The 12,325-nt window shown below is 39.2% G+C and overlaps 1 protein-coding gene across 1 annotated transcript in view; it reads left to right on the top strand.

Moving 5' to 3' along the window:
• Positions 1 to 12,325, top strand: part of HTR4 (5-hydroxytryptamine receptor 4) — a 158,649-nt gene that overhangs the window by 118,824 nt on the left and 27,500 nt on the right. The window lies entirely within an intron of this gene.

Genomic DNA, 12,325 nt, shown 5'->3' on the forward strand with positions numbered 1-12,325 from the left:
GTTTCATTAGGTCCCATTTGTTTATTTTTGTTTTTATTTCCATTACTCTAGGAGGTGGGTCAGAAAGGATCTTGCTGTGATTTATGTCATAGAGTGTTCTACCTATGTTTTACTCTAAGAGTTTGATGGTGTCTGGCCTTACGTTTAGGTCTTTAATCCGTTTTGAGTTTAATTTTGTGTATGGTATTAGGGAGTGTTCTAATTTCATTCTTTTACATGTAGCTGTCCAGTTTTCTCACCACCACTTATTGAAGAGGCTTTCTTTTCTCCACTATATATTCTTGACTTCTTTATCAAAGATAGGTGACCGGTCATATGTGCGTGGGTTTATCTCTGGGCTTTCTATCCTGTTCCATTGATCTGTATTTCTGTTTTTGTGCCAGTACCATACTGTCTTGATTACTGTAGCTTTGTAGTATAGTCTGAAGTCAGGGACCCTGATTCCTCCAGCTCCATTTTTCTTTCTCAAGATTGTTTTGGCTATTCAGAGTCTTTTGTGTTTCATAGAAATTGTGAAATTTTTTCTTTTAGTTCTCTGAAAAATGCCATTGGTAGTTTGACAGGGACTGCGTTGAATCTATAGATTGCTTTGGGTAGTACAGTAGTTTTCACAATGTTGATTCTTCCAATCCAAGAACATGGTATATCTCTCCATCTGTTTGTATCATCTTTAATTTCTTTCATCAGTGTCTTTTAGTTTTCTGCATACAGGTCTTTTGTCTCCTTAGGTAGGTTTATTCCTAGGTAGTTTATTCTTTTTGTTGCAGTGGTAAATGGGAGTGTTTCCTTAATTTCTCTTTCAGATTTTTCATCATTAGTGTATAGGAATGCAAGAGATTTCCATGCATTAATTCTGTATCCTGCTGCTTTACCAAATTCATTGATTAGCTCTAGTAATTTTCTGGTAACATCTTTCGGATTCTCTATGTATAACATCATGTCATCTGCAAACAGTGACAGCTTAACTTCTTCTTTTCCAATTTGGATTACTTTTATTTCTTTATCTTCTCTGATTGCCGTGGCTAGAGCTTCCAAAACTGTGTTGAATAATAGCGGTGAGAGTGGACAACCTTGTCTTGTTCCTGATCTTAGAGGAAATGCTTTCCGTTTTTCACTATTGAGAACTATGTTGGCTGTAGGGTTGTCATATGTGGCCTTTATTATGTTGAGGTAAGTTCCCTCTATGCCTACTTTCTGGAGGGTTTTTATCATAAATGGGTGTTGAAATTTGTCGAAAGCCTTTTCTGCATCAATTGAGATGATCATATGGTTTTTCCCCTTCAATTTGTTAATATGGTTTATCACATTGATTGATTTGCATACATTGAAGAATCCTTGCATTCCTGGAATAAACCCCACTTGATCATGGTTTTAGCTCTTCTCTAAATGAGCTCTTCTCTAAATGTTTGATAGAATTTGCCTGTGAAGCGATCTGGTCCTGGGCTTTTGTTTCTTGGAAGATTTTTAATCACAGTTTCAATTTCAGTGCTTGTGATTGGTCTGTTTATATTTTCTATTTCTTCCTGCTTCAGTCTTGGAAGGTTGTGCTTTTCTAAGAATTTGTACATTTCTTCCAGGTTTTCCATTTTATTGGTATATAGTTGCTTGTAATAATCTCTCATGATCCTTTGTATTTCTGCAGTGTCTGTTTTTACTTCTCCTTTATCATTTCTAGTTCAATTGATTTGAGTCTTCTCCCTTTTTTTCTTGATGAGTCTGGCTAATGGTTTATCAATTTTGTTTATCTTAAAGAACCAGCTTTTAGTTTTATTGATTGTTGCTATCATTTCCTTCATTTCTTTTACATTTATTTCTGATCTGATCTTTATGGTTTCTTTCCTTCTGCTATCTTTGGGATTTTTTTGTTCTTGTTTCTCTAATTGCTTTAGGTGTAAGGTTAGGTTGTTTATTTGAGATGTTTCTTGTTTCTTGAGGTAAGATCGTATTGCTATAAACAATACAATGGAATTGCTTTTGCTGCATTCCATAAGTTTTGGGTCATCGGGTTTTCACTGTCATTTGTTTCTAGGTATTTTTTGATTTCCTCTTTGATTTCTTCAGTGATCTCTTGGTTATTTATTAGTGTATTATTTAGCCTCCACGTGTTTGTATTTTTTACAAATTTTTTTCCTGTAATTGATATCTAGTCTCATAGCGTTGTGGTCAGAAAAGATAGTTGATATGATTTCAAGTTTCTTATATTTACCAAGGCTTGATTTGTGACCCAAGATATGATCTGTCCTAGAGAATTCCATGAGCACTTGAGAAGAAAGTATATTCTGTTGTTTTTGGACAGAATGTCCTATAAATATCATGTCCATCTTGTTTAATGTATCATTTAAAGCTTGTGTTTCCTTATTTATTTTTATTTTGGATAGTCTATCCATTGGTTAAAGTGGGGTGTTAAAGTCCTCTACTATGATTGTGTTTCTGTCGATTTCCCCTTTTATGGATGTTAGCATTTGCCTTATGAATTGAAGTGCTCCTATGTTGGGTGCATAAATGTTTACAGTTGTTATATCTTCTTCTTCTTGGATTGATCCCTTGATCATTCTGTAGTGTTCTTCTTTGTCTCTTGTAATAGTCTTTATTTTAAAAAGTGTATTTTGTGTGATATGAGAATTGCTACTCTAGCTTTCTTTTGATTTGCATTTGCATGGAATATCTTTTTCCATCCCCTTCACTTTCAGTGTATATGTGTCCCTAGGTCTGAGTTGGGTCTCTTGTAGACAGCATATATATGGGTCTTGTGTTTGTATCCATTCAGCCAGTATATATCATTTGGTTGGAGCATTTAATCCATTTACATTTAAGGTAGTTATCAATATGTATGTTCTTTTTCACATTTTCTTAATTGCTTTGGGTTTGTTATTGTAGGTCTTTTCCTTCCCTTGTGTTTCTTGCCTAGAGAAGTTCATTTACCATTTGTTGTAAACCTGGTTTGGTGGTGCTGAATTCGCTTAGCTTTTGCTTGTCTGTAAAGGTTTTAATTTCTCCATCGAATCCGAAGGAGACCCTTGCTGAGTAGAATAAACTTGGTTGTAGACTTTTCCCTTTCATCACTTTAAATATGTCCTGCCACTCCCTTCTGGCTTGCAGAGTTTCTGCTGAAAGATCAGCTGTTAACCTTATGGGGATTCCCTTGTATGTTATTTGTTATTTTTCCCTTGCTGCTTTTAATATTTTTTCTTTGTATTTAATTTTTGATAGTTTGATTAATATGTGTCTTGGCATGTTTCTCCTTGGATTTATCCTGTATGGGACTCTCTGCACTTCATGGACTTGGTTGACTATTCCCTTTCCCCCATATTAGGGAAGTTTTTAAATATAATTTCTTCAAATATTTTCTCAGTCCCTTTCTTTTTCTCTTCTTCTTCTGGGACCCCTATAATTCAAATGTTGGTGCATTTAATGTTGTCCCAGAGGTCTCTGAGACTTTCCTGAATTCTTTTCATTCTTTTTTCTTTATTCTTCTCTGCAGTAGCTATTTCCACTGTTTTATCTTCCAGGTCACTTATCTGTCCTTCTGTCTCAGTTATTCCGCTATTGATTCCTTCTAGAGAATTTGTAATTTCAATTATTGTTTTGTTCATCATTGTTTGTTTGCTCTTTAGTTCTTCTAGGTCCTTGTTAAACGTTTCTTGTATTTTCTCCATTCTATTTTCAAGATTTTGGGTATCTTTACTATCATTACTCTGAATTCTTTTTCAGGTAGACTTCCTGTTTCCTCTTCATTTGTTTGGCCTGGTTGGTTTTTACCATGCTTCTTCATCTGCTCTGTATTTCTCTGTCTTCTCATTTTGCTTAATTTATTGTATTTGGGGTCTCCTTTTCACAGGCTGCAGGTTCGTAGTTCCTGTTGTTTTTGGTGTCTGCCCCCAGTGGGTAAGGTAGGTTCAGTGGGTTGTGTAGGCTTCCTGGTGGAAGGGACTGGTGCCTGTGTTCTGATGGATGAGGCTGGATCTTGTCTTTCTTATGGGGAGGACCACATCCGGTGGTGTGTTTTGGGGTGTCTGTGGACTTATTATGATTTTAGGCAGTCTCTCTGCAAATGGGTCGGGTTTCGTTCCTGTCTTGTAGTTGTTTGGCATGGGGTGTCCAGCACTGCAGCTTGCTGGCCGTTGAGTAGAGCCAGGTCTTAGCATTTAGATGGAGATCTCTTGGAGAGCTCTCGCCGATTGATATTACATGGGGCTGGGAGGTCTCTGGTGGACCAATGTCATGAACTCGGCTCTCCCACCTCAGAGGCTCAGGCCTGACACCTGACCGGAGCGCCAAGGCCCTGTCAGCCACATGGCTCATAAGAAAAGGGAGAAAAAAAGAGAACGAAAGATAAATAAATAAATAAATAAAATAATGTTATTAAAATAAAAGAATATTATTAAAACTAAAAAAAATAGGGCTTCCCGGTGGCACAGTGGTTGGGAGTCCACCTGCCGATGTAGGGGGCGCGGGTTCATGCCCCGGTCCAGGAGGATCCTGCATGTCACAGAGCGGCTGGGCCCGTTGGCCATGGCCGCTGGGCCTACGCATCTAGAGCCTGTGTTCCGCAACAGGGGAGGCCGCAGCAGTAAGAGGCCCGCGTACCACAAAAAAATAATAATAATAAAAAAATAAAAGAGTAATAAAAAGAAAGAAGAGAGCAGCCAAGCCAATAAACAAATCCACCAATGATAGCAAGTGCTAAAACTATACTTAAAAAAAAAAAAAAAGGACAGACAGAACCCTAGGATAAGTGGTAAAAGCAAAGCTATAGTGAGAAAAATCACACAAAGAAGCATACACATACACACTCACAAAAAGAGAAAAAGGAAAAAAAATATATATATATATAAAAAGGAAGAGAGCAACCAAATCAGTAAACAAATCTACCAATGATAATAAGCTCTAAATACTAAACTAAGATAAACATAAAATCAGAAACAAATTAGATGCAGAAAGCAAACCCTAAGTCTACAGTTGCTCCCAAAGTGCACCGACTCTATTTTGGGATGATTTGTTGTCTATTCAGGTATTCTAGAGATGCAGCGTACATCAGGTTGATTGTGGGGATTTAATCCACTGCTCCTGAGCCTTCTGCGAGAAATATCCCTTTCTCTTCTTTGTTCGCAGAGCTCCTGGGGTTCAGCTTTGGATTTGGCCCTGCCTTTACATCTAGGTCACCTGAGGGTGTCTGTTCCCCACCCAGACAGGACCGGGTTAAAGTAGCAGCTGATCAGGGGGCTCTGGCTCACTCAGGCCTGGGGGGTGGGAGGGGTCTTTAGCTGATCTTGATTGGAAATTTGGGCTCAGTGATCACCCAAGATGCTGTCTTCAGCCATCTCAGTTAGAAGAACTGGGCCTGGATTAAGTCTATGAGAGGATACTACATCTAATCAACCCTATTGATTGTAGCCAGTATGGTCTTACCGTTTCCATTCACCTTTAGGGACCAACTCATTTACCTTTTGTTTCTTAGAATCAACTACTAAGAGAGATGTTGAACCCAGTGGCTTCTATTTTATTTGTTAAATAATTTAGAGTCCCTGGTTCCAAAATGTATTTAACTTTGTTTACAGTAACATGCATGAAATAAGTATATGTATACATATAAGACCAGAGGGTCTGAGAATAAAAATAGTAACTGCTATTTATTAAGCTTTATGTGCCAGGAACTTCCTAAGTTTTAAACGTATTATTTCATCAATTCCCACAGCCAGTCAATGAGCTGGACATAATGATCTCCACTTTACAGATGAGGAAACTGAATCTTGGAGAGGTTAAGTAACTGATCCCAAGACCACAGAGTTGGTACCCAGATGCAAAAACGTATGATGACTGCTAAAATCTCCTCTGATTCTGAGAGTCTAGGGTTCCAGGTTGTTCTGTTTGCTCTTTCTGCCTTCAATGTGCTTGGGAGGGCAGGAAGTGAGGAGGAAGAATTTTCCTTAATTGCAGGAAGAGTGGGGAAGAGATTAGCATGGAACTTAAAATACATGACTGCCTTCTAAGAGTTGTCAAAGTAAATTGTGTCCCCAGAGACATTTAAAAGCAATTTGCTCACACATTTACACATGGCTGTGGTTGGGGAAGCTGATGGCTGGTCTACCAAAGTGGGTTTTAATGGAGTTTTGTGAGCAATACTTAGAAATGTTTTGCATAAGATATTACTTTGTAAATATCCTTGCTACATTTTAGTTAATCCTGACCATCTGGAACCTCACTTGTCATTTGAACATTTACTTAACCACTGTGTAAAAGTTTTCTAGTTAAAAAAGAATGCCAATTGTCCAATGGAAGTCTAGAGAACAGACCTAATAGATTAGTCCTGAGATGAGACAGAATTGGTTTTTCTGATGAATACTATCCACCTAGCCTGTGAACCAACCACTCTGTTTCTTGAGTTTGTTGTAATTCAGCTCCTTTGGTAGAGCAGTGTTGATTGTGATGGACATTTTCCAGTTTAAAAAGAACTTTTGGTGATTCCTCCGAGTATAGCACTCAAAAACCTCTAAGACAGTAGTTCTCAAAGTGTGATCTCCAAACCACCAGCAGCAACATCACTTGAGAACGTATCAGAAATGCAAATTCTTGGGCCCCATTCAAGATCTACCTACAGTCGGTGTTTCAACAAGCTCTCTAGGTGATTCTGAAGCACACTATGTTGGAGAACCATTGCTCTGAAATCTGCCCTTCAGCCAGTTTTCTAGGCTTACTTCTTCTACTTCCATATAAACACTCTACCATCCAGCTAACTTGTACTCTGTTATATTTATATGGGTATGTGGATACATGCATGTATATTTATATATATACAATTTCTGTGTCCGGGTCTTTGTCCATTCTCTTTATAGCAACTGGATTATACTTTCTCCTCCACTGTCCTTGCCCAGTCTCTGAAATCCAACTTAAAAGACACTTATTGGAGATAGCCTTTCCCCATCCCTCTACTAGATATGACCTTTCACATCCCAAAAACCTGGTTCCACATTTTAATGCAATTTATTTTAATTGGTAGTTATTCAGGGTTTACTATTTATTCAGCCCTTTTGTGAGCATAACTCTATATCTAGCATTGTACTAGACATTGAGGATACAATTGTGAACAGGCAAACATCTCTGGAACTTATAAATCAGTTAGGGGTAGACTTTTCTCACCTCCTGTCCTAGATCATAGCTCTGAGAAGGTGCAGGTGTCTCGTACTGCTGGGTGTCCCACAGGTTGTATTAAGTTATGGCAGGCAGGGTAGAAGGTGACGTTCTTTCTTTTCTGGTCTGTATAGGATACACCAGAGTATTATGCTCTCCTTGTGGCTCCCACTCTTCAGAGGGAATGGCACACTGTAACATACAGAGGACACAGAGCCCCTGCTGTTGGTGAAAATCACCTCCTCTAAACCGAAGTTTCTCAAATGTGGCACTACTGTCCTTGTAGACCAGATGATTCTTTGTTGTAGGGGGCTGTCTTGTGCCTTGTAAGACATTTGGCAACATCCCTGATCTTTACCCACTGGTTGCCAGTAGCATCACCCTTTCCAGTTATGGCAACAAAATATGTCTCCATACATTACCAAATATCCTTTGGCATGCAGAATCAACCCTGGTTGAATACAACTGTGAATATTTTTACCTGCAGAAAATAAAACTTAAGAGGGTTGTAGACGCTCTCTTCAGATACCTGTAGGAGTACTGTGCAGAAGAAGAATTAGAGATAGAAATTTTAAATTGAGACAGAGGGTAAAACTGGAAGTTACAGAAAATCCATTTTGGAGGAGACCTTTTTAACTTCAGGAGAGCCTTGAGTTTAGAATGTACTGTTGTAGGACTTGGTGAATTCCCAGTCCTTAGTGCATTCATGCAGGCTTGGATATACCTCATTTTAGAGGGGACTTGGGGATTTCAGGATTTTGAGGATCCTTCAAGTTTTGAGATTCAATGTTTTTATGTTTCCAAAGTGGCTTGTAAAGAATTAGAATAATCCCTTGGGGATTTTGGGAAGGTGGCAGAGTGAACTGATAGTAGTGAAATTAACCTTCTGACACTTGTGTCAGGCTGCCTGGGCCAGATCCCAGCTTGGTTCTTACCACCAGTGGGACCTTGGACAAATCTTAGCACTTCTGTGTTTCTGTTTCCTCATCTGTGAAAGGGGTGCATTTATAGTTCCTATTTCAGAAGTAGTTGTGAGGACCAAATGAGATAATACAGGTAGACCTCTTGGTAAGTAAATGAAAAGTAACTCTTATTATTAACTCAGCAAGTGTGCTTTGCCTAAACTCCAAATAGCTTGCAAATTTAACTAGCTACTTCTGTGTATTTGTGTTGTACATGTGTTTGGGAGGCAGTTCATAATAGGACAAATATATTTGTTATTAGCACTGGTAATATAATATAAATATTAAAAAGCAACCATGATAGGTAAAGATCAAGTTTTCTGATTTGTATCTGGTCCTTGATCTGTAGACAAAAGTTAGCATTTTAAGGGTCAGTTAACACTAGAACTCAATTTTATTATTATTTTTTTTTTGCGGTACGCTGGCCTCTCACTGTTGTGGCCTCTCCCGTTGCGGAGCACAAGCTCCGGACGCGCAGGCTCAGCAGCCATGGCTCACGGGCCCAGCCGCTCCGCGGCATGTGGGATCTTCCCGGACCGGGGCACGAACCCATGTTCCCCTGCGTCGGCAGGCGGACTCTCAACCACTGCGCCACCAGGGAAGCCCTAGAACTCAATTTTTATTAATCATTTTATTTAGTGATGTTTGTTTTCACATACTTAATTTACACTCTTGAATGCAGCCTTCAAGAAGATGTTTATTTTTCAGATCCTTAGCTAGAAAGCAAAGATTGGAAAGATATGAGGAAAGAAATTAGAAGAATATGAGGTGGCTTATTTATGGCAGCTGTCTCAAGGATGCCAAGGCCTTGGTAAGAATCTTGAGCCCATAAAATCGAGTGCTCTAATTTGAGCTCCAGATAAAAACCTTATATTCTCTACTCCGTGCCACTTAAAAATCATATTATTTTTACTGTAAGATATAGCACCAGATTGAAGATGTAGAGGAGAAGATTTAAGTAAAACACATACATAGACGGAATTTGGTATTTTTCTTATTCATCCTTACTATTATTCACAATTCAATCGGTATAATTTGAAGAAAATGAAATCCTTTTTTCCTTTTACTTATTGCTAATTTTTAAAGTAGGAAATGAAGGATTTTCCCGAGGCTTGCCCAGCCACCTCACATCATGCAAGAGTAACTTTCTACAGCTCTCTGTGCAAGAAACCATGGCCGTGTCCCACCTTAGCCCCCTGGGAAAGGAGCTGTCCAAGGAACTTTATTGCAAGCACTCATTGTCCAGGGCACTGACTATGTATGTAAATGCATAAGGGATTGGTAGCATGTGTACTACATCCACAGGATTCCCCTTGAAGTTGAATTTCAAAAGGAAACCCGTCACCATTATTTATTTCTCTGTAGCAGCAGCTCTTAATAGCCTAGGGTAATGCAAATTAAAGCATAGAACATTTGGACAGCAGAACTTGGGGATTTCTTATTGTTGACAGGATATTCATCATGCCATGGGAATCAGACAGTCACCCTGCCAAGTTAGACTTAGAAAGAAAGGCTTTCATAAAAATGTTATGAGCACCAATATAGCCATGTATTCAAACACTTTGAATATAATTTACATGTTCTTCTGTAAATTCTATTGTCTTCCCAACGTAATCCTCTAAACATCCATATCTACTTATGGAGGTCAGAAGAACATCTTGCTTCCTCAAATATACCTTTTGTCCTGCAAGGTGTTTAATTTGGCTTTGTCTTTTTGAATTTTTAGATTTATATGACAATGGAGATCCAACCCAAATTCCTAAAGTCTTAACTTTACCCAATATCTTGACATCTGTTCCAAACCTCAAAAATTATAAATTATACAGCAAAGGTAGGGGGGATATCTATTGGGTTAGCCAAAAAGTTCCTTTGGGTTTTTCTGTAAGATGTTATGGAAAAACCCAAACGAACTTTTTGGCCAACCCAATATTTTTCACTTATCCCTTGATTGCCTTCTTTGGGTTGGTAGATGAAGGGATGCTATAATTTGAGCTATGATCTGGAGGTATATTGAATAAAAACAAAGGTATTCTTACTTAGAACAAGGCATCTATGAAGGACATATCTGGCATTCAAAACCATTTTTATTGAGGCAAGGTACTTTGGTTGCAAGTAACAGAGGCTGCCTTTAGCCAACTTTGTTAGCTTTTGCTAGGGCTATCATAACAAAGTACCATAAACTGGGTGGTCTGGAACAACAGGATATTTATTGTCTTACAGTTCTAGAGGCTAGAAGTCTGAAATCAAGGTGTTAGCAGGGCCCTGCTCCCTCTGAACCTGTAGGGAAAAGATTCTTCCTTGTCTCTTCTAGCTTCAGTTGTTTTGCTGGCAATCTTTGGTGTTCTTTGGCTTGTAGAAGCATCATTTCGATCCTCTGTCTTCACAATGCCATCTTCTCACTGAGCATATCTGTCTGTGTCTAACTTTCCCTTTTTGAAAGGATTTCAGTCATGTTGGATTAAGGCCCACCCTAATGGCCTCATTTTAATTTTATTACCTCTCTAAAGATCCTATTTCCAAATAAGGCCGTATTCCAAGGCACTGAGGGTTTGGATTTCAACATATCTTTTGGGAGATGGGGACACACTTGCACACATAAGATCAACTTAAGCAAAGAGGGAATTTTGTGGGAAAATATGAGGTGACTTATTTAATTGAAGGAAGAGCTAAAGAATGAGGACCCAAAGGGGCAAGAGCATGACTGCCCAAAGATCCAAGGAGCAGGAGCTACTCTCAGCCCCACCAGGAAGCTGCTGTGGGAATAGAGGAATCTTCTCTGACTTTGCCATTTTTGCATCACTCTGCATGACATTCAGCGTCCCAGGAAAATGTCTGATTGGGTCACCCCCCGGCTGGAAAAGTCAGTCCCATCATTTTTTTTCCCCAGCTACATGACAGCAACAGAGAAGAGAATTCCCAAAGGATTTGGGATGCTATTACCAAGAAAAAGGAGGAAAAATGGTAAATGTACAAAACCAATATCTAACCTAGGCCCTCTAGCAGGAAATAAGGAAGGGAGCAAAATTTGAAGAAAAAAGTATATTTTTATGTACTCCAAATTCATCAGCTCTATGTCAGTAAACCTCTGATGATTGTTAATACAACCATTCAAGGAAAACTTGCCACTGTGATATAATTTGCCTTTCTTAAATAAGTGATGAGTGTGGAGAGAATTCCAGCTAATCATGGTTCTTTCCGTTACGGAGTTAGCTTTAGTTAGATTTGGCTACCATGTCAGTTTTACAGGTAGAGAAAGTTAGTTCCTGAGTAATTCCCTCTCCCATTGTTTGGTCTGTTGTTCTATACTCTGGTCCAGATCAGGATACCCCACTGTCTTGCTGGCCACAGGGAGCTCCCTGGTACAATGTGGTTAGCTACTCTTTGATGCCCTGTAGGGAAGGGTATAATCCCCTTGCAGCGCCTGAGGCACGCTCTTCTCATGCTTTAACACTAGGCTCTCCTTCTCATTGCACCCCCTCTCCCAACTCATCCTACTAGCACCTTTTCAAAGAATATAGCCATTGTTCTATTAGTTATGCTTTGAATTAAGAAAAGAAAGGAAGAGGTTGTAAAAATTAACAAAGTGAGCTGCATAAAATGAGGGATATAAGGGGGTGGCTCATCATTAAATGGTGAAAAATCTTAAAGAACAGACTTAGCCCCCAGGCTGTCTCTTTGCATTTTTTCTTTGACTCTTCCAAAGACAAATGGCTGATAGAACTACCATGGTATTTTGCCTGTTGCCAGTTCAGTGAACTTCCTGGGCATGGAAGTAGTGATCTCCATGACTGGAACAACATACAAGGAGCAGTCTGGGAGTTAAAGACCAGATCATTGAGTTTGGCAAGCTGCACCTCTCTCTGGAGATAAGAAGAAAGTTAGTACTGTAGGCAGAATCTGGGCTCAGGAAAGCATGAGCAGAGAGTCCCATGAGAAGATCAGACCCTGATAAATGGGGATGAGATGGTCTCTACCAGTAGGTAGGAAATGATGGAGCAGGAAATATTTGGAACTTGACATTCTTGGCATCAGAGAAACAGTTAAATGGTTCAGCCCAGAAGTAACACATGTCAATTCTGTTCATGACTCATAGGCCAAGTCACTCGGCCCCACTTAACCACAAGGAGGTCAGGAAGTGCATGTGCCCAAAAGGGGGAACTGGACATACCTAGCAAACAGCAGTGATGACTTCCACTTGTCAAAATGCAAACTCCAGATTCCTCCCTAACAGGCTC

Source organism: Neophocaena asiaeorientalis, unplaced genomic scaffold (assembly GCF_003031525.2).
Source record: "Neophocaena asiaeorientalis asiaeorientalis breed wild unplaced genomic scaffold, Neophocaena_asiaeorientalis_V1.1 scaffold404, whole genome shotgun sequence".
In the NCBI taxonomy this organism is placed as follows: domain Eukaryota; kingdom Metazoa; phylum Chordata; class Mammalia; order Artiodactyla; family Phocoenidae; genus Neophocaena; species Neophocaena asiaeorientalis.